Source organism: Apium graveolens, chromosome 10 (assembly GCF_009905375.1).
Source record: "Apium graveolens cultivar Ventura chromosome 10, ASM990537v1, whole genome shotgun sequence".
NCBI lineage: Eukaryota > Viridiplantae > Streptophyta > Magnoliopsida > Apiales > Apiaceae > Apium > Apium graveolens.
The window spans coordinates 185145006-185166283 of record NC_133656.1 but is presented as its reverse complement, the minus strand read 5'-3'; positions in this window follow the sequence as shown (position 1 = coordinate 185166283).

Here is a 21278-nt window from a genome sequence, read left to right as displayed (position 1 = left end):
CTAGATTTGCAGAAAGTTACGAAATCTTTCTCGAATTCTCCTCCATGATTACTACGAATAGTCTTGAGCTTTAAAGAATACTTAGTCTCAAGATTAGTAATAAGATCTTTGAATTCACTAAAAGCTTCATCTTTAGTACGCAAGAATAACACCCAAGTAAAACGAGAGTAATCATCTACTATAACGAAAGCATAATTCTTACCTCCCAAACTTACATATCTTTCTGGACCAAAAAGATCTAGATGTAACAACTGCAAAGGAACAGAAGTTGATACTTTATTCTTAGCAGTAAAGGAAGTTTTCACCTGTTTTCCAAGCTGGCAAGCTGAACATGGCTCTGCCTTCTTGAATTTCAGCTTTGGTAAGCCTCGAACTAATTCATGTGAGGATATCTTTCGAAGTAGATCCATATGAACATGACCAAGACGCCTATGCCACAGATTCTGTTATTCTTGAACGGTAGCTAGGCAGATTTCTTCTTGCTGCTCATCAAAATCTAACACAAAGATGTTTCCCTTTCTTTTGGCTACTAAAGCAAACTCGTTAGCTTTATTACCAATATAGCAAACATCTTTATCAAACTTAACACTATGACCAACATCAGTTAATTGACTTACGCTAATAAGATTATATTTAAGACCATCAACTAAACGAACATTGTTAATAGCAAACTTGTCGTTACCTATGGTACCTTTACCTACGATACGTACGGTATTGGAATCTCCAAGAGTAACTAAACCTCCCTCTTTAGCGATTAATGAGAGAAACTTTGATTTATCTCCAGTCATGTGACGAGAGCAACCGCTATCAATAATCCACTTGTTTCGAGGAACATGGACTTTAAAGCATACCTGCAAAAGATCCTTTATCTCTTAGGTACCCACGTGACTTTGGGTCCTTGAATGTTAGTATCATAAATCTTATACAAATGCCTGTCAGATTTCTTAATCCACATTTGAACAATATTAACAGATTTATGCACAGATTTAGATCTAGTTGCTGAGTTAGTATCGTGGCCCTTAATACCACATAACCGAGATGCAGAATTAGTGTGACCAGATTTACCACAGTCTTGACATTTTTCATAAGGCATCTTGTATTTCATAGGACTTCTTTTGTAGCCACTTTGAAAAACTTTCTTCTTGTTGGCTGATCCATACCCCAAACCTTCTTTGTCAAGAGAAGATTTCTGTTGGGCAAGTAAAGCATTCAAGGTTCCTTCTCCATGAAAACATTTGGCTAGATCAGTTTCCAGTTGGGCAACCTTTTGCTCGAGTTCAGGAACTATAGAATCAGAAGATGCATTTGATTCGGCAGAAAAAGTTTCCTTCTTTAATGTATCAAGACATGCATCTTTCATCTCGATCTCATTCTTGAGGTAGTTGACTTCTTCTTTCAGCTTAGAGACCTTCTCAGATAGGAGCTTGTTTTCTTCTACTAAGGATTCATCTTTGATGGAATCATCAACCTCATTGAGAACCTCACTCAATGCTTGTTTAAGATAAGCATTCTTTTCTCTTAACTTTCTATTTTGAGCCTGCAAGGTTAGTACATCCTGAGATATATATGAATTTTTATTAATTTGAACAGTATGTACCTCATCATTGTCACTAGAGTCAGATTCAAGTCCAGCAAAGCATAGTTGAGCTAATTCATCGTCTGAGTCAATTTCCACTTCACTCCATGTGAGTAAAGCTTTCTTTTTGGCTTTGAGCTTGTAGCAATCTTTCTTGAAGTGACCTTTCTTTCCACACTCAAAGCATGCATCCTTGTTTTGATTATTTTTGCCTTCCTTACTTGAACTAGGTCTGAATTCTTTCTTTGGAAATGAAGACTTCATGGGTCATTTAGATGCATTCTTTTTGGCCAGAAATTTGTGGAACTTCTTAGTGAGAAGTGCAATCTCCTCATCAGAATCTTCAGAAGAATCACCTGCATCTGCATTAAGAGCCAGAGTATTTTTCCTGGGGGCTTCATCTTCTTCATCATATCTACGTAGTTGGTTCTCGAATTCTTCCAATTCACTGAACAGTGTTAGAGTATCCATAGTCGAAAGTAGTGTTGAATCCTGCAGAATGGTAACCTTTGGAGCAAATTTCTTTGGCATTGCTCTGAGGATTTTCCTATTGATCTCAGATTGAGGAATGATCATTTCCAGAAGTGAGATAGAGTTCATTAATGTCAGAAACCTCCCTTGAGCATCTCGAACGCTTTCATCTCTTTCCAACCTGAAACCTTCATAGTCACTCATTAGCATACTTAATTTTACTTCACGTGCCTTCGTGGCTGACTTTGATCGTATCCCAGATCTGCTTGGCAGTAGTACATGCTGATATTTTTCTTAATTCTGTAGCTACCATGCCATTGAGAAGAGAATTCATAGCTTTAGCATTGGAGTTCATTGCATTCACTTCTTCAGGAGAAAGATCCTTGAGAGATTTTGGCTTCCCTTCTTTCATGGGAATGGTAAAACCATTTTCTACAGCATCCCATTCGAAAGCATCACGCTGAAGAAAGATTTTCATCCGAAACTTCCAGTCATTGTAGTTTTCAGCACCATGAAGCAATGGCGGATAATTGTTTGAATACCTATCTGGTTGAGCCATGGATCGCTAGCAAAATAAACACTAAAAAGAGAATTAAATGCACCTGCTCTGATACCAAATAAAATTCGTAGGCTCAATCGAATTAGTTAAAGTGCAACTGTTCACGAATGAGACAGTCTCTTTTGTCTTATAAAATGAGACAAATTGTATCTAAATGAGACAGACACTATATATTCAGCAGAATGTAAATTGCAGAAATATAAACATGCAATGCTGGAAATATGTTATTGCAAGAACACCAAATCTTTTCACTTGGTTCGGCCCCTATACCTAGTCTATGGCCTACATCCAAGTCCCCATGCCAACTAGCATAGAGAATGTATTATATCCACTTAAATAAAGTACTTACAAACTTTCCTTGATTACAATCTTGGCCCTGAATGAAAGAACTATTTCCCTAGCACACAGCTACCTAGCACACAGCTACTTGGCCTTGATCTTGTAATCAATATTCCCACAACCCGGGACAAGTGATACAATACACCTTTCTTTCAAATACAAAGATAATAATGTGTAAGATTACAACTCGACTATAAACTCTTAATTAACTGGATAATCAATGAATATAATTAAGAGGATGTTTTTCTTAGAAAGATATAAGATGGAAAGTGCAGAGAGTTGTGTAGTTTCTGAAAAACATCAAGTCGAGTATATATAGAAAACATGTAACGGATATATTGTATTTCAAACTCATTTGAATATAATAAAAAATAAGATTAAGTTTGAAATATTTGAATGTGTAAAACAAGTAATCCGTTAGTTTTGTTTCTTGAAAGAGATAAACCTGAGAAAGATAAGGAATTTGAAATAGGTTAGATTTATCTAATATAGAGTTTGTTTTGAAAAGATAAGTCAAAGGTTATCCAGTTAACTAAAGTTAACATTTAAACAAAATTCTAATACTTATCTAACTAACTAACAATCTGATTTGTTGTAGACTTCTTTAATGCATCATCAGAAATCACGGATTAACAGTATTAAATGGAGAATTCTGGATTACAGAGGAGCCAGGGATAAAACTAGGAAGGACTTCACGAAAATTTCACAAAATTTTGAAAATCCAGCCAATGTTAGACTACAAACTTGTACTGATTATAGGAGGTACAAGCTGAAAGCTATGCCAGCACCGCCTAATTCCAGCTTTCTGCCATCAGTTAGTTTAGCAGCAACAGAAAAAAATATAAGAAAACGAAGTTCAACCGACTCCCTTGACTAATGAACAAATGATTGAATTGCTTCAGATTCCTTAAAAATTCATTAATTTTTATCTCTAGCATCTCTCACCTTTCAGGAAAACAAATACTCAATGGCCAAACTATTACAAAAATTTGCCAGAAATATAGCAGATATAGTCCTGTGATCATACACTCTATACTTTTTTTGCATAAGCTAACTATTTGATACGCCAAGAAGATCTGTAAGAGTATCCGAACCAAATTCCAAGTTCTTTGGTTAAATATGTAGTAGTTGTTCCTTATCTTTATTTCCTTAAGAATAGGTCAAGTAACATATTTTATTTTCATTATATTAATTAGCTAAAATAGTGTCAGTAGTGTTAAGGTGTGGATAAGGGAGTGAAAATAGCAGTTGTGGGTTTAGGGGAGAAGTGGGTCTGTAGCATTGTATTTAAAGTTCTTCTGCAGTAGTTTCTTTGAATGATGAATGAACAAACTTTCAAGGTCATTCTCGCCTAAAGTAGAAAATTCTTGTTGTTACAATCCTAAGGCCTGATCGGGACCAACTATTACTTATAAGATATAACCACAAACATTCGTTAGCAAATTTCAAAACATTAGTAAAGCAAACCAAAGGTAAAAGTTAAGTAGAATGTACCTGTAAACATAAACTCAATCGACTCAAAATAGCAGCCTCCATGTTCTTCCAACTCGATTTACAGTTTCTTACGATCAGCACATCTCAAATAACTAAATCACAATTTATAGCAGATTGTGAAGTAGATTAAGCATCCTGCAATTAAAATTACATTTATGCTCTTGCATTATTACATTATAAATATAAACACTTATATTCTGGTTTGCATATTATCACATTATCATTATTCGTCTTAATACTTAATATTTTTCTGTTATATCGAAATCGAGTCTCAGTAGAGACTAATGTGCGCAAGCTTTACGAAGAAACTAAACCGAAACAATTTTATTAAGATCGATAATTCAACATACAGAGATTACAACTAAAACATAGCATAACATAACTTGACATATACATACATCTATTATATTTTATTCATAACAATGCTTATAAAATTAATTTAATTCTCTCCGGCAGCAACATCGAGATCTTCAAAGTTAGGATCGTTACGATCAACGGCGACGATAAATTCGAGCTCAGCGTGTTTATCGCCTGACCAAGTGAACTTGCCGCCATGACCGCCTTTCTTCGGTGATCCGGTGACTCCGGTGCTAGATTGTCGGTCTTTGCGGTTGTCGTTACCGGACTTTCCGGTTGCCTTGAAATTTGAACTGCTTTTTCCGGTGCTCTTCATTGTGTGTGTGTAATTGGGTATATTATTGTTGAGTTAGTGTGTAGTGTGTGTAACTGTGTTTTTATATACAGAGTATGGGTTGATCTGTGGGCCGTCACGTGACAATGACAAGGATGTGTACAGGATTGGATAAGAACAAGTAATATTATTTATTATGTAGTACTAGTTTTATAGTATTTTTGGAATAATAATAATAATTTTGCTAATTCTAATGTGACTAGCTAGATTATTTTGTCTGATTCGTTGTCGGTTAAATGAATTCAGATATTTTAAAGAGTAAATGACACTTTGCGCCACTTATAAATATTCATTTTTTCGTTTGATCTTAAACTTTTAATTTTGGTAGAATACATCCCTTAATTTTAAATTTTACTTCATATTACACTTTTTTAATAATTTTTGTCCAAAATAACCATTATTATCAGGGGTAAATTCGGAATTTTTTTTCAAAAATTTATATAATGACGATATGTATCCCATGATTTTAATATTGTGACGATATGCACCCTATATAATTTTATAGTTTATACTTTATTTTAAATTTTCATAACTTTTGAAATCCATAAAATTATATATTATAAACTTAAATTAAAAAACAAAACATATAACATAAAAACATGCTAGGGTCTAGTGTGATTTTTTTTTTAAAATAAACAGAAACCCAAAATTAATATTATAAAAACGATCCAAATCAAAACCAAATGCTATAAAATTAACGAAATCTTGAGCTCAGACATAAACATAAAATTCGATGGTTTTTAGTAGATTATTATATTATGAAATCCAAAGCAAACAGAATAAAATAGAAAATTTTGGTTTGTGTAGTGTAGTTCAGCGGATTCCGAGAAAAATAATTTCCAATAACATTGCATGCATTTTACAAAATTTTAATTTGTTACATTTTTTGTAGCTAATTTATTTAAAAAATAAACATAAGAACATGAATTAAAAGAAGTATTTAGTAACAATAAAAAATTTGAAAAATAATGCAACTTATAGTTTTAATACAAATTTATTATAAAAATATTAAAACAAAAATAAGAAATTATAAATTATAAAGATTGTGTCAAAAAAGTGATATCAAAACCTAGGCACTTATATTTGATAAAATAAATATCTTTTGATATTATTATTTAAAATTATATATGATTTAAAATTATATGTATAGTATTTAAATTAAAATAATTTGGATAAAAGATTTATTTGAGATTTCAATTCAGATTTAATAGAGAATATTTATATTTTAACAGAATATTTATATTTTAATTATTTTTAAGTAAAAAAATATTATGTAATATTATCATAAAAAATTATATATTTTTTGAAACGAGTTGAAGTTAAAATCGAGGTGTAATCTGTTACAATATTAAAAATACGGGGTGCACATTGTAATAATATAAATATAAAAAAAGTTATTCCGATTTTACCCTTGAAAATTATTAAAAAAGGTGCGATATGAAATTAAATTAAAAGTTGAGGGATGCATTGTGCCAAAATTAAAAATTTAAGATTAAACCAGTATTTATAAAGGGTGCAAAGTGCAATTTACTCATTTTAAATTTGTGACACAGTTTTGGAATGGATGTGACGAAAGTGTACACAGAATTAACCTAGTTTGACGCAATTGGAATTTAATTTATATTAGCATATAAGTCGTGCGATGCACGGTTGTTTTTATCATTATATATTATAAATTTTAATTTTAATATGTTACTTGAAGGATTCAAACCTAATATCTTTTAAAGAATACTAATTTTTATATAATTTTAATATATTCCTGGCATGATTCGAATCTCCTTATAACTCTTAAATAATACTAATTTTTAAGAATAAATCTAACGGTTATTGTCGATTTGATCTCACAACTCTAGATTAATTGATCAATAACCAACAACCACCAATACAACCAAATTTTTAATATTTCGTTTTTAATATAATAATATAGATATACTAAAATAGTTTTAATTGGAAACTTTAACCGTACAATTTGAAATTTTCAAAATATGGGTCAAAAATCCAAACTCGAATTAAAAGAGAAATGAGTAATTGACATTATTAATGAAATACTGACAAATGTGGGTATCAAAATTTATTCACATTATTAATAACACCTAATATTTGAGATACATCCTTCTGGACATTAACATTACTAGTATACATACCGTGTCGCACGGGTGCCCATTAATATTTTAAATTTTTATTTATTCAGTTATATTATATTTTTAAAATATTTATATAAATATATAATGATTATAAATTTATAATAAAAATAATAGAATAACATGTGGTCGTAATTTAGTAGAATAAATAGACTATTTCTAGTAGTTTAACAATTTAGTAGTTTAGCAGATATATAACACTATTGTTTATATTTTTTAATAATAGGATAAGTTATATTCGTAGTTTAATAGGATAAGTATACTATATTTAGTAGTAGTTTAATAATTTAGGCCCGCAAGGGTTGGCTCAGTTGGTTAAGGAGAGGAAAACTGTCCTCTTGATCACAGGTTCGAATCCCACGGGAGGAGAATTTATGATTATGTCTCCTGAGTCAGAACCTGTACCCTGTGCGCACCCGAAGGGTAGCGGTTGCGGGTTACCTACGATAAAAAAAATAATAATAATAATTTAGTAGTTTATTAGATATATAACACTATTTATCTATTTTTGTAATAATCAAAATTAGGGAATTATTGTTGAACCAAACCGTTGAACCAAATTATCTCCATTAATATTTTAAATTTTTATTTATCCAGTTATATTATATTTTTAAAATATTTATATAAATATATAATGATAATAAATTTATAATAAAAATAATAGAATAACATGTGGTCATAATTTAGTAGAATAAATAGACTATTTCTAATAATTTAATAATTTAGTAGTTTAGCAGATATATAACATTATTATTTATATTTTTTAATAATATGATAAGTTGTATTCGTAGTTTAGTAGGATAAGTATACTATATTTAGTAGTGGTTTAATAATTTAGTAGTTTATTAGATATATAACACTATTTATCTATTTTTGTAATAATCAAAATTAGGGAATTATCGTTGAACCAAACCGTTAAACCAAATTATCTCTATTCCGGCTATTATAATATAGTATAGATATATATAGGTTCTAAACTGAAAACTGGGTATATTAAACGAAACAGATGAAAATCTAAAATCCTAGCATTCTCTTACCCTGAAAGAGCATCATGTTTATCGGCTTTTTGGAAAGTCCCGATCTCTCCATTTTTTTATTATCGTTGATTTATCTTTTATTAGTCTTCACTAAGTTTTCAATTAATTTAGATTTTATTTATCTCTCCTAGAGTTTAATTTTATTTAATTTATTTAAAGTGCATCATTTTCGAAATTACAGATCTGTGAAATTATTTTTATGGTGTCGACTTAGTGATAAAAAATTTTATGCTGATTCATTTATAGTCAATTGTTCAAAATAACGATGGAGGATTACATCATATACATATTTTTTCGAAAAATTGTTTGATCGCCTATCTAATAAAGAATGATTCAATAGCGATATTCACACTTTAATTCACAATACAATCTTCTTATCGCAACTTGTATAAGAACAAGTTGTATACAATTTAGTTTAAGAAGATATTCCCACCGTACCTTCCATTTGTTTATATTTGAGTTATCCTGAAAATTAAGAAAAATGATAAAATAATTGAAAAAGTTAAAAAGGTGAGTTGAGTAGTGTGACCGATTAATATCAAGTAAATATAGTAGAGTGAAAGAGTAGATGTAGTTATTTTTTATATTACAAAAAAAATTCTATTTTTAAATTTTTTTGAAATATAAATAATTGGAACGGGCATCCAAGAAGTAAAAATAAATAATTGAAAGAAGTACATTTTATATTACAAAAAAAGATTTCCATTAGTCTTTAAACAACCTTGCAGTAAAGGGGCGGAACCAGAATTTTAAACTTACTGGGGTTCAGACAATTTTTTTTTTGCAAATATAAAGTAAAAAAATTAATAAAAGAATAAATTTATGGTTGAAAAACAAAGTAAAATTTACTCGGAATAAAAATAAATATTTGACCTAACACTCATTTACTATATTAAAATTATAAGATACGCATATTTAATTTAATGGTATACTAGTATGGATGCCCGTTTCGCGTGACGTTAGTTTTTAATAAATTCAGAGGACAATCAAGTGATTACACGGAACTACTTTTCCAAAATTAGGAGTTTGGATGCGTATTGTTATTTTTTTTATGAGGGTGCCCAGAAAACGGAAGAAGGTTAAATGAATGAGATTACATATTTGTGAAAACCGTTTAGAAAGGATTGAGTGTGACGATTTTTTTTTTTTGCCGAATTACTTCCTCTTTTTTGTTATTTTCAGTCCGTAGTGGACCTAATATCGAAATCAGTTGAAGATTTTAACATTACGTTGACGATTTTCTCAGCTATAGAAACTGTACGTTTAACAGTTATAGAGTAGTAGTGGTAAACATAATATGGTAATGTCATAATGTGTTCCTTAGTACATGAATAATGCAAAATGTAATTTAAGAGTCAAAGATCCGTACTTGAGAGGGTGCGTTCTTTACTCGGAACTATCAACTCATTCCTGTACAACAGGTAGTTTCTGCAAATAATAAATACATTTTCAAATTCAACTAAATGTAATATAAGTCTATATATTGAAAGTGTTGAATAATTTGATTTCAATTTTAGTAATACGTAAAATGAATTGTTCCATAAGTCTATATATTGAAAGTGTTGAATAATTTTATTTCAATTTTAGTAATACGTAAAATAAATTGTTCCATAACTTCAACTTTTGCTTTAATAATATTGGACATATCATTTGCAGGAGATATATTCTATAATTAAACTTTTTTGGAAAAAAAAAGTTCAAAATTAATTTATTTTGTATAGTTTAAGTTTATTTATTCAAAACAATTGACTCAGGTAATTGTAAGCTATGTACGTAGCTTGAAAAAATTTATTAAGTCATCGATATATTTTTCACCTCCAAATTCCTAAAATTACATAACAATATCGTGTACTCATCATGTTAAGCAAATTGTAATTTACAAATTTACTATGTTTAACTTCTCTAACTTTTTTAAGAGAAAAATACCAATTTTAATATTCAGATGTCATTACCAATTGTAGTATTTGTTGTTACAATATTTTTTAGGTTAGTGCTTAATATAAATTAATTTGAATAATAAAGTTTGTAAAACCTTTTGTAAGGAGTTAATATGTAGATGTGAGTAAATAGTGTATTTTTAATCTGTTTCATTTAAGTGAATAAATACATATCTTAATTTTTAAATATAATGGACGTGGGTGCAAATAATAATTGTTTATTACTATACGTAGTTCTTGAACAATGTATTGGTTTGGAAAAAAATTAAAAATTTTAAGTTGAAGATAATTGTTTAATAGCACTTTTTTTTATTGTTATAGGAATTATGTGATTCTTTTGTAAAAAGTCTTCAGAATTTACATGATGTACTTACGTTACACTAACCAAACTACATGATTATAGTGTCGAAATAATTCCCCTTTTATGTATCCAATATATACGTAATGAAGTACAATTAATGTTTCATTTTAAAAAATCTGTATAAAATTTTAATCGTATATTGATTGACATACTATTTTTTTGCCATAACTGGAGCCATCATTTGTGGTTTAAAAATAATGTAATCTCTGTTTTTTGTAAAAATCAGATTTTTAATTTTTTATTCAATTAAAGTCACAATTATGTATTTAAATCAAAGTTATTATTATGTATTTAATTATTTATTATAATTAATACTGATTGGTTGAAGCGTTTTCATCTGCTACCTAACCATTCATCGAAGAGACACGCCTGTTAGATACCGTGTCTTGGTGAACGAACAGACAGACCATTGCATGTGATACACCTGGACTATTCATCTCCCCAAGACCTCTATTAAAGCAGACTGCATCTGATTAGAAACGGTTCATTCATCATCTTCTCTCACTCATATTACTATTGTTAGAAAATTAGGATTTTAGAGCTTAATTTAATTATGTTCTTGATGTTAATCCTAAAATCTAATGATTGGAAATTGTTCAATGATATTTGAACTTAAATTTTCATGTATGGTTTTAAGAATTTTCTTAATGAAATCCTTATGAAATGAGAGTTGAAAGTAGCTTGGAAAAGCTTGGAAAATTTGAGAATGTTTGTCCCACATTGAAATAAATAAAGGGGGTTGTGTGCTTTATATGGTATTACCCACATGAGTAGTATACAACTACTAAGGTGTGTGATGGTCCATTGTGTTGTTGTGTGCTTCACGCGCACACACACACACACACGCGCGCGCCCGCCCCGCCACGCACCGCACCGGGTCGGGTCGAAGGGCGATTTGGGCGAATGTCTCGGCGTCTCGCGTACGCGAGGCGACCTGGGCGAGGATTGGCGAGGATTTTATTTATTTGAAAATTATTTTAATTTGAATTTATTTATCGGTGATTGGATTATTGGGCTGGGTTCTGAAATAGGCTAAGTAGTCTAAATATATTGAACCTGCAAATAATCTGATCTGTAACAAGTTCTGATATTAAAATCAGAACTTAAGAACTGATTCATAAAATCAGAACTTAACAAGTTCTGATATCAGAATCAGAACTTAAGTACTGATGAGTCGAATCAGAACTTAAGTACTGATGAGTTAAATCAGAACTTAACTTAAGTTCTGATAATAATGTAGGTGTTAATGTGAAAAGCTGTTACAAATAATTTAAATTCAAAAGCTGATCAGTTTTGATTTTTTCATTAATGAATTCAAAATCTGATCAGTTTTTTATTTTTTATTAATGAAGCAGTTTAATTCAGACATTAAGTGTGTTGACAGTTTCATTTTTCCTCTCCTATAAATAGAGGCTAAACTGAATGAATAAATATATACAACACACTACATTCTCATCTCTTCTCTTCAACCTCTCTGCATTTCTCTCCCACAAGAACTGAAGTGCTGATATTTTCCGGCGAATGAGGTGCTGGTCGAAGTGGAGGTTTTGTTGCTGCTGTTAACATAAACTCCGAGCTGTTTTATCCTGGTGGAGATATTGCGCACATCCCAAACGCAGCAGGTAGGGGGCAATAATCTCTTCAAGAGCAGCCAGGACTTCGAGCAAGGCCTGGTGACTCAGCTGTAATCATTTTCTTGGCGTTTTGTATCTGTAAACCTTTATTTCAGTCACTGTTGAAAGCTATGGTTTCGGGTACATCTTTCTTTCTCTCTACGTTATTTCAGTTACTGATTTTGTTTACCTGCATGTTTTGTTTTGTTAACTGTGGTCTTGGCCTAAACTTGTTAAATTCTTTATACACTTGCCTCTATGTTGCTATACTTGTTAGTGAGGTTCTCAACATTCTTGAAGAGATTATTGGTTATTTAGAATTTAGCATAATGGTTAACGAAAGTGAGGTTATCGTTGGTGGTGGTAGCAGTTCGGGTGTAACTGCTGGGGCCATTGATTGGACCACCTATAGTTTCCCACAGGCTATTGAACTAACCGGTTTACCGGAGAAATTCAACGGTGGCATTGGCTTTTCTCGCTGGCAGAAAAGGATGAAGCTGTGGTTGACTATAAAGGGTCTGTGGCCGGTTGTGGAATATGAGAAACCAGTAGTGGATCAAGAGAAGGCTGACACAGTTAAGGCTTTTGCGAAGTGGGCTGAGAAGGATGGAGTGGCTAGAGCGGCCATTCTTGCGGCACTAACAAACACTTTGTTTGATGTCTATTCTTCTGATGCCTACTCTGCAAAACTCTTATGGGAGAAGCTGGACCAGACACATAATACTGACTCACAATGTCTAGAAAAGTATTCTGTGGCAAGGTTCCTCGAGTTCAAGCTGGTGGACAATAAGTCCATGACTGAGCAGGTGCATGAGTTCGAGATGATAGTGCATGCTTTGAAGGAGTCTGGAATGAATCTCCCGGAGAAGTTCAAGGTGATGAGTGTGATTGAAAAACTCCCGAAGTCTTGGGAAGAGTTCTCTCTCTCCCTGAAAAGACAGAAAGGAGAGATCACCTGGACCAACCTTATGCTGGACATCTCGGTACAAGAACAACACAAGTCCAAACAGGGACATGTGATGCCAACTGAATACGGTACCTCGAAGGTAAACATAGCAACTGTAGGACAAAAGAGGAAGGATTTTGCTAAGAAAGCTAATAGTAATAAACCTAAGAGTGACAAGGACAAGGCCAAGAAACCCAAGGCAAACAAACCATGCTGGTCTTGTGGGCAGGTTGGGCACTGGAGTAAGGACTGCCCTACGAAAAAAGCGAAGAAAACCGAGGTAGCACAAGCAAATGTTGTGCTTGGAACCGCAAGTGGGCCTGTAGTGAACATGGTTGTTGGTGAGGTTACGGCTTCTGAAACCAACGTTGACCGGTATGTATCCTACGACCCTGTGATATTTTCTACCTATCTGTCAAATGAATGGTTGATAGATACTGGAGCTAGTGTACATATTTGTGCTGATATTAGTTTATTTGTATCTTATCAACAGAGTCATAGCCTGACTGTGAAGATGGGGAATGCTAGTGCTGCTCAAGTACATGGAGTTAGAAATGTGGATCTGAAGTTCCCTTCAGGACGTATTCTATCTCTGACGAGAGTGCATCATGTTCCCGACATGCGTAGAAATATAATAAGTGGAAGCTGTTTAGTTTCTAGTGGTTTTGAAATTTCGTTCAAGTGTAATAAAGTAGTTCTTATTCACACTGGTACATTCTTTGGCAAGGGTTACTTGTCAAATGGTTTATTTGTTATTAATGCGGATCCCGTTTTGGGAAGTTTGAATAATAATGTTATTCCTACTGTTAATTGTATTGAATCCTCAAATATATGGCATGCTAGACTAGGTCATTTAAACTTTGGTGCTCTTAAGAACATGATGAACTTAGAGTTGATTCCAAAATATACCATAGAAAAGAATTCTAAATGTCAAGTATGTGTGTTTGCTAAACAGATAAGGAAACCTTTTCATAACGTTGTTAGGGATTCAGACTTGTTAGATTTAGTACACACTGATATTTGTGAATTTGGTGGTGTGTTGACCAAGGACCAGTTTAGATACTTCATTACTTTTATAGATGATAGTAGTAGATATTGTTATGTTTATTTACTTAGACATAAGGATGAAGCACTTAGTAAATTCATTATATATAAAACTGAAGTAGAAAAACAAACTAGTAAGTTACTTAAAAGATTGAGATCTGATAGAGGTGGTGAGTATACGAGTAATGCTTTTAATGAATTTTGTGCAAACAATGGTATAGTTCATGAAGTTACTCCACCATACACACCTGAGTCTAATGGGGTTGCTGAGCGAAAGAACAGAACATTTAAAGATATGATTAATAGTATGCTTATTAACTCTGGGTTGCCTAAATACATGTGGGGAGAAGCTCTAAATACGGCTTGCCATATTTTGAATAGAGTCCCTCTGAAACACATGGATAAAACACCCTTGGAGTTATGGAAAGGCAGGATGACTAGTCTTAAGTATCTTCGTGTGTGGGGGTGCCTTGCTAAGGTGCTTGTTCCTGAACACAAGAGAAAGAAACTAGGTCCAAAGACTGTTGACTGTATATTTCTGGGCTATCTTGAAACCACTACAGCTATGAGATTTTTAGTGTTAAAATCTGACATAGATGGTATAGTGGCAAACACGATAGTTGAATTTCGAGATGCGACATTCTTTGAGGATGTCTACCCTATGAAGACTGGAATACCTGAAACGACTTCTGAGGAAGATCCTACTCACACATCAAGTTCTATTCCTGATCATGTGGAAAAGATGACAAATGTGGGGGCGGAAGCTAGTAGTAGCTCTATTCCTAAGGAATTAGAGGAACCAAGTAGAAGTAAGCGTGCAAAAATAGTCAAGGATTTTGGAGGTGATTTCATCACTTACAATATCGAGGACGAACCTTTAACTTTCCGGCAAGCTATGGATTCTTCTGAGTCAAGGCACTGGAAGGGCGCTGTCAAGAGTGAAATTGACTCTATTGTTTCCAATGGAACATGGGAGTTGGTTGATCTCCCTCCTGGGTGTTCTACTATTGGGTGCAAATGGGTCTTTAAAAGGAAGTTAAACCCTGACGGCTCAATAGATAAGTACAAAGCTAGACTGGTAGCTAAGGGTTTTAAGCAAAAGGAAGGAATTGATTATTTTGATACATACTCTCCGGTTGCAAGAGTGGTAACAATCCGAATGCTTATAGCATTGGCTTCAGTCCATGGTCTTATCATTCATCAGATGGATGTAAAGACGACTTTTCTTCATGGTGAACTTGAGGAAGAGATTTATATGGATCAGCCTGATGGATTTGTTGCATCAGGCAATGAAAGGAAAGTATGTAAGTTGATCAAGTCCATCTATGGCTTGAAACAAGCTCCCAGAGAATGGCATAAAAAGTTTGATGAAACTATATTGCCTTTCAGTTATAAGATTAATGAAAGTGATAAGTGTGTCTACACTAAAGTTAAAGGTAATGAGTGTGTTATCTTGTGCCTATATGTGGATGATATTTTATTGTTTGGAACCAATATTGAGATTATTAACGAGACTAAAGAATTCTTGAAAAGGCATTTTGAAATGAAGGATATGGGTGAGGCAAGTGTGATTCTTGGAATCAAATTGATTCAGTCCACTGAAGGAATAACCTTGACTCAATCTCATTATATAGAGAAATCTATACTTGAGAAATATGGTTATTCACAGTGTAGAATCGCTAGTACACCTTATGATTCGAAAGTTGCCCTTGTCAAGAATACTTCAGGAGTGCCTGTGTCTCAGTTAAGGTATTCTCAGATTATTGGGAGCTTGCAGTATCTTGCTAACTGTACTAGACCAGATATTTCATATTCTGTGTCTAAATTGGCAAGATATACAAGCTGTCCAAACAGAACTCATTGGGATGCTCTTGATAGAGTACTTAGATATCTAAAAGGCACAATGTACCTTAGTTTACACTACAGGAGATTTCCTGGTATGCTTGAAGGGTACAGTGATGCAAGTTGGATAGCTAAGAAGTCTGGTTCCAATGGAGTGACTGGATACGTGTTCACCTTGGCTGGTGGAGCAATATCCTGGAAGTCAAGCAGACAGACTATTGTTACTCGGTCTACTTTTGAGGCTGAGTTGTGTGCACTTGATGCCACAGGGACGGAGGCTGAATGGTTACACGGACTTATGTCTGCAATACCTGTAGTAAGCAGACCGCTCCCTGCTATTGCTATTCACTGTGATAGTCGAACAACTATCGACAAGATTAGCAGTAAAAAGCATAATGCTAAAACTAAGAGACACATCCAAGTTAGACTCAAGTCTATAAGGGGTTTAGTGACTGATAGGATCATAGCTATAGAGTTCATAGGAACTCAGAATAATATAGCTGATCCTCTTACTAAAGGACTGGAACCTGCAGTGGTCCTTAAGTCAAGGTTGGGGATGAGATTGTCAACCCATCATAATTCATCAACAGTGGGAACCCAATACACATGAGAGGAGATCCCTCGAAGTGTATTCAATGGGTAATAACAAGCTGTAAGGATGAGTTGGTAGTACCTTTGCTAAATAGATGATACTATAGTATCTGAGTCTATCCCCTGTAAACCTAGAAGGTACTGACACTGCCAGAAAAGCAAGAGTGTTAAAACTCTGAATGGGATCAAGTCATTTGACGAGATAGAGGCAGTATATCTCTGGAGATGCCCAGCTAAGCGAATGTAATTGTGTGGTCGCAATTAGAGGATAGGGTTAATCCTTGAAGCATTCGACGAACAGGATCGAGACATGACCATTAATGTCTCAAAGCCGTAGATTGGCACCATAACCTTTGACTTGTCGTCGTCTATGGAATATGGTTATACTAAACGGATTAAGATTCAAGGTGAAACATTCCATCCGAGTTCGATAGCCATTGAAGTAGAGGAATTAGGAGGGTTCAAACCCGGAAGGGTACCGACTCTGAAAAACAAGTCATGATGGGAAATTGATCACATTTCTGTATGGATTTGTGGGGGATTGTTAGAAAATTAGGATTTTAGAGCTTAATTTAATTATGTTCTTGATGTTAATCCTAAAATCTAATGATTGGAAATTGTTCAATGATATTTGAACTTAAATTTTCATGTATGGTTTTAAGAATTTTCTTAATGAAATCCATATGAAATGAGAGTTGAAAGTAGCTTGGAAAAGCTTGAAAAATTTGAGAATGTTTGTCCCACATTGAAATAAATAAAGGGGGTTGTGTGCTTTATATAGTATTACCCACATGAGTAGTATACAACTACTAAGGTGTGTGATGGTCCATTGTGTTGTTGTGTGCTTCACGCGCACACACACACACACACACGCGCGCCCGCCCCGCCACGCACCGCACCGCACCGGACCGGGTCGGGTCGAAGGGCAATTTGGGCGAATGTCTCGGCGTCTCGCGTACGCGAGGCGACCTGGGCGAGGATTTTATTTATTTGAGAATTATTTTAATTCGAATTTATTTATCGGTGATTGGATTATTGGGCTGGGTTCTGAAATAGGCTAAGTAGTCTAAATATATTGAACCTGCAAATAATCTGATCTGTAACAAGTTCTGATATTAAAATCAGAACTTAAGAACTGATGAATAAAATCAGAACTTAACAAGTTCTGATATCAGAATCAGAACTTAAGTACTGATGAGTCGAATCAGAACTTAAGTACTGATGAGTTAAATCAGAACTTAACTTAAGTTCTGATAATAATGTGGGTGTTAATGTGAAAAGCTGTTACAAATAATTTAAATTCAAAAGCTGATCAGTTTTGATTTTTTCATTAATGAATTCAAAATCTGATCAGTTTTTTATTTTTTATTAATGAAGCAGTTTAATTCAGACATTAAGTGTGTTGACAGTTTCATTTTTCCTCTCCTATAAATAGAGGCTAAACTGAATGAATAAATATATACAACACACTACATTCTCATCTCTTCTCTTCAACCTCTCTGCATTTCTCTCCCACAAGAACTGAAGTGCTGATATTTTCCGGTGAATGAGGTGCTGGTCGAAGTGGAGGTTTTGTTGCTGCTGTTAACATAAACTCCGAGCTGTTTTATCCTGGTGGAGATATTGCGCACATCCCAAACGCAGCAGGTAGGGGGCAATAATCTCTTCAAGAGCAGCCAGGACTTCGAGCTAGGCCTGGTGACTCAGCTGTTATCATTTTCTTGGCGTTTTGTATCTGTAAACCTTTATTTCAGTCACTGTTGAAAGCTATGGTTTCGGGTACATCTTTCTTTCTTTCTACGTTATTTCAGTTACTGATTTTGTTTACCTGCATGTTTTGTTTTGTTAACTGTGGTCTTGGCCTAAACTTGTTAAATTCTTTATACACTTGCCTCTATGTTGCTATACTTGTTAGTGAGGTTCTCAACAACTATTTCTCTTCCGCTTCATTCAAGTTCAGATCAATCACAACAATGACCTCCACTTCAAAGAACAGGCGATTCTCTTAACTGATGCATCTAGATACTTATGTGAATACTCCCATTTCTCTGAATTTGTACTCCCTTTATATGATTTTTTGCGTTTTATTACTGTTATATGATTTTCATATTATGCATGTCTTCTTCTTACTCACTTGCATATCTTCTACAACCTTTGTCCTCTTCTCACTTTCATGTGCTGTATAATAGGATGTCCACACCCATATTTGATGTCCTCACTTTATGCCTCAACTTGTGTAGATTAATGGTTCATACCTTGTGTCAAATATAGATTAACTTAGGCCTCTTATTAAAATTTGGATTCATGTGTTGTAAGTGCTAAATCGGGGGGTAAAAGTTTGTAGTTTTCCAGGGTTGGGTTCATTCCTCATACTTGTCATATGATTTCTTTCCCTATTATTTCAACTGACATATGACATTCTAATCGTTTCATTTCATGTTATTACATTATTGGTGAACTTAGATTTGAATTTTTTTATTTTACTCCTATGATCGGCCTTTTTAATGTGTCCTAACAGTGGTAGCAGTTCCGATGAGTGCAAAAGTGCCAGATATGAGAACCGGAGATTCATCAGGTCGGAGAATATGGAAAAGAGCATGACTAATCTCAATGTTAACCTGACAGCTATGTCGAGGATGGTAGAGGAGCTGGGGGAGAGCCACATACAGTTCACTGGGCACATGACGATGCAGCAGGAAGAGTTCAACAATAGGTTCAAGGCGCAGCAACACCTTCTGTTTGAGGAGATTAGGCTTCTGAGGATTGAGCATGGTGAGATCCGCATGAAGATGAATGAGTGGTTCTGAAGGCTTAAGATTGTGGATGGTTTTATGTTTGTTTCTATTAGTTACGTTTTAATTACATTTTAATTTTTTTGATGAACAATGCCGTTTTATTTTGGATGATCGGATTCAGATGTAAACATATTTATTGGTTTACGCTAATGTTTTATGAATGTGGTTTGTTTCTAAATGTTGTCATTCATTTTCATTTTATTTGAAAACTAATTTTATCGTGTATTACCATGGAAAGGTAATGCTTCATTACCTATCTTTAAAGTAGATATTACTTAGAGTAGAACTACTTGGCAAAATAGTGTTTAGAGGCATCTGTAAGTAACTATTAGTAGGAGGAAGGCCAACGGACTGACGTAATTAGTAAGGCTGGTTGGTAGGTAAATATACTCAAGGTTCTGTATACTCAAGGTTCTGTAATTTGGCAGAACTATTACTTCACTTAAACTTACTACTACTCCTAAATATAGATCCTGCCAGTAGCCAATTAGTATTGTGCAGCATCGAGCCGCTCAAAAGGAGTATGCATGATGTCCTGGCAGATACAGTTCACGATACAACTCCTATTCTGCAACTTGTACTTCAGTTTCCTTCTACTTCTGTCAAAACTGTTGTCTTACATTGCAACGTTGAAGCTCCTGTATATATATATATATTCTTTATTACATGTACTTCTATACATAATTTAGTTAATCAAATATATTGGGATATTGAAATGAAATAGTAAGGTCTGATTACAACTAACAAATGAGTACTCTTACTTATTCAGTTCTATATCGGTTTGTGCCAATATTGCTTCTCGTATTAATTTGTAACATTAAATTGTAATTTTTAAGAAGAAGAATATAATTTATGGCATTAATTTTCTTTATTTTTTTTTAAATTTATATTTCGATTCTGAAATTTAGTTTTATAATTTTGGTTCGGATTTGAATGTACCTTTAAACGTAGGATGTAATATAATTGTATTTGAAAATTATTTATTTTAGTCAAAGTTATTAAAGCGAGCAAAGTTAATCAATTTATTGAGAAAAAAAATGTAAAAATTGGAGGAAGGAACATGTATTTTATATAACACTATATTTAAAAACTGACAAAATTTTGACATGATTATGAAAGAAGAGACAATTTTGTTTATCCTTATATTATAATATATTACAGCAATAACAATTTGTATGGTTACATTTAATTTTAATTAAGATCTTCATAACTGTGAAATAAAATGGGTGGGTTTGTCAAGTTAGTTGTAGTACCAAATGCGTAAAATCCGAATCCTAGAAATTAGGTAATAAAATTTTTCAGCATAATCATAAGTTAATTTGGTCAAATAGAAAGGTGCGATAAATTTTACAATTATTTATGCCATTACACATACTGTTATATTATTATTATACGTATACATGGTCACACTTGTCAAATATAACAGTTTAGGGTGATTACGCTTGAAAATCATAAAATTCATTACATAATAGTTTAACCTCCTCACTTTGAAGGTTGGAGGGAAAAGTAGAAGCATGGGGACATAAAGTTTCACATTGTACAGGATGCAAAATGCAAGCAAAATAGATTGTGGAAATCAGTAGAATATGATTCTTTGTCCTCTACTGGTTTTATGGATTGGGTTTCTATTTTGTTGCTGGAGACCGAAAGGTAAGATTTGACATCATGTCCAGGTGGTAGCTGTTGCTTGATTCCTGTAAAACGCAGTCAAGCGAAGAATGGTATTGAGAATATACGTTGTTTAATACTGACAGGGGAAGGTTGGGGTGTAATGCCTTACCGTTATTGTCTGTTGCTGCATAGAGGTTGTGGCCTCTGTTAGATGTTGGTTTGGATCGATG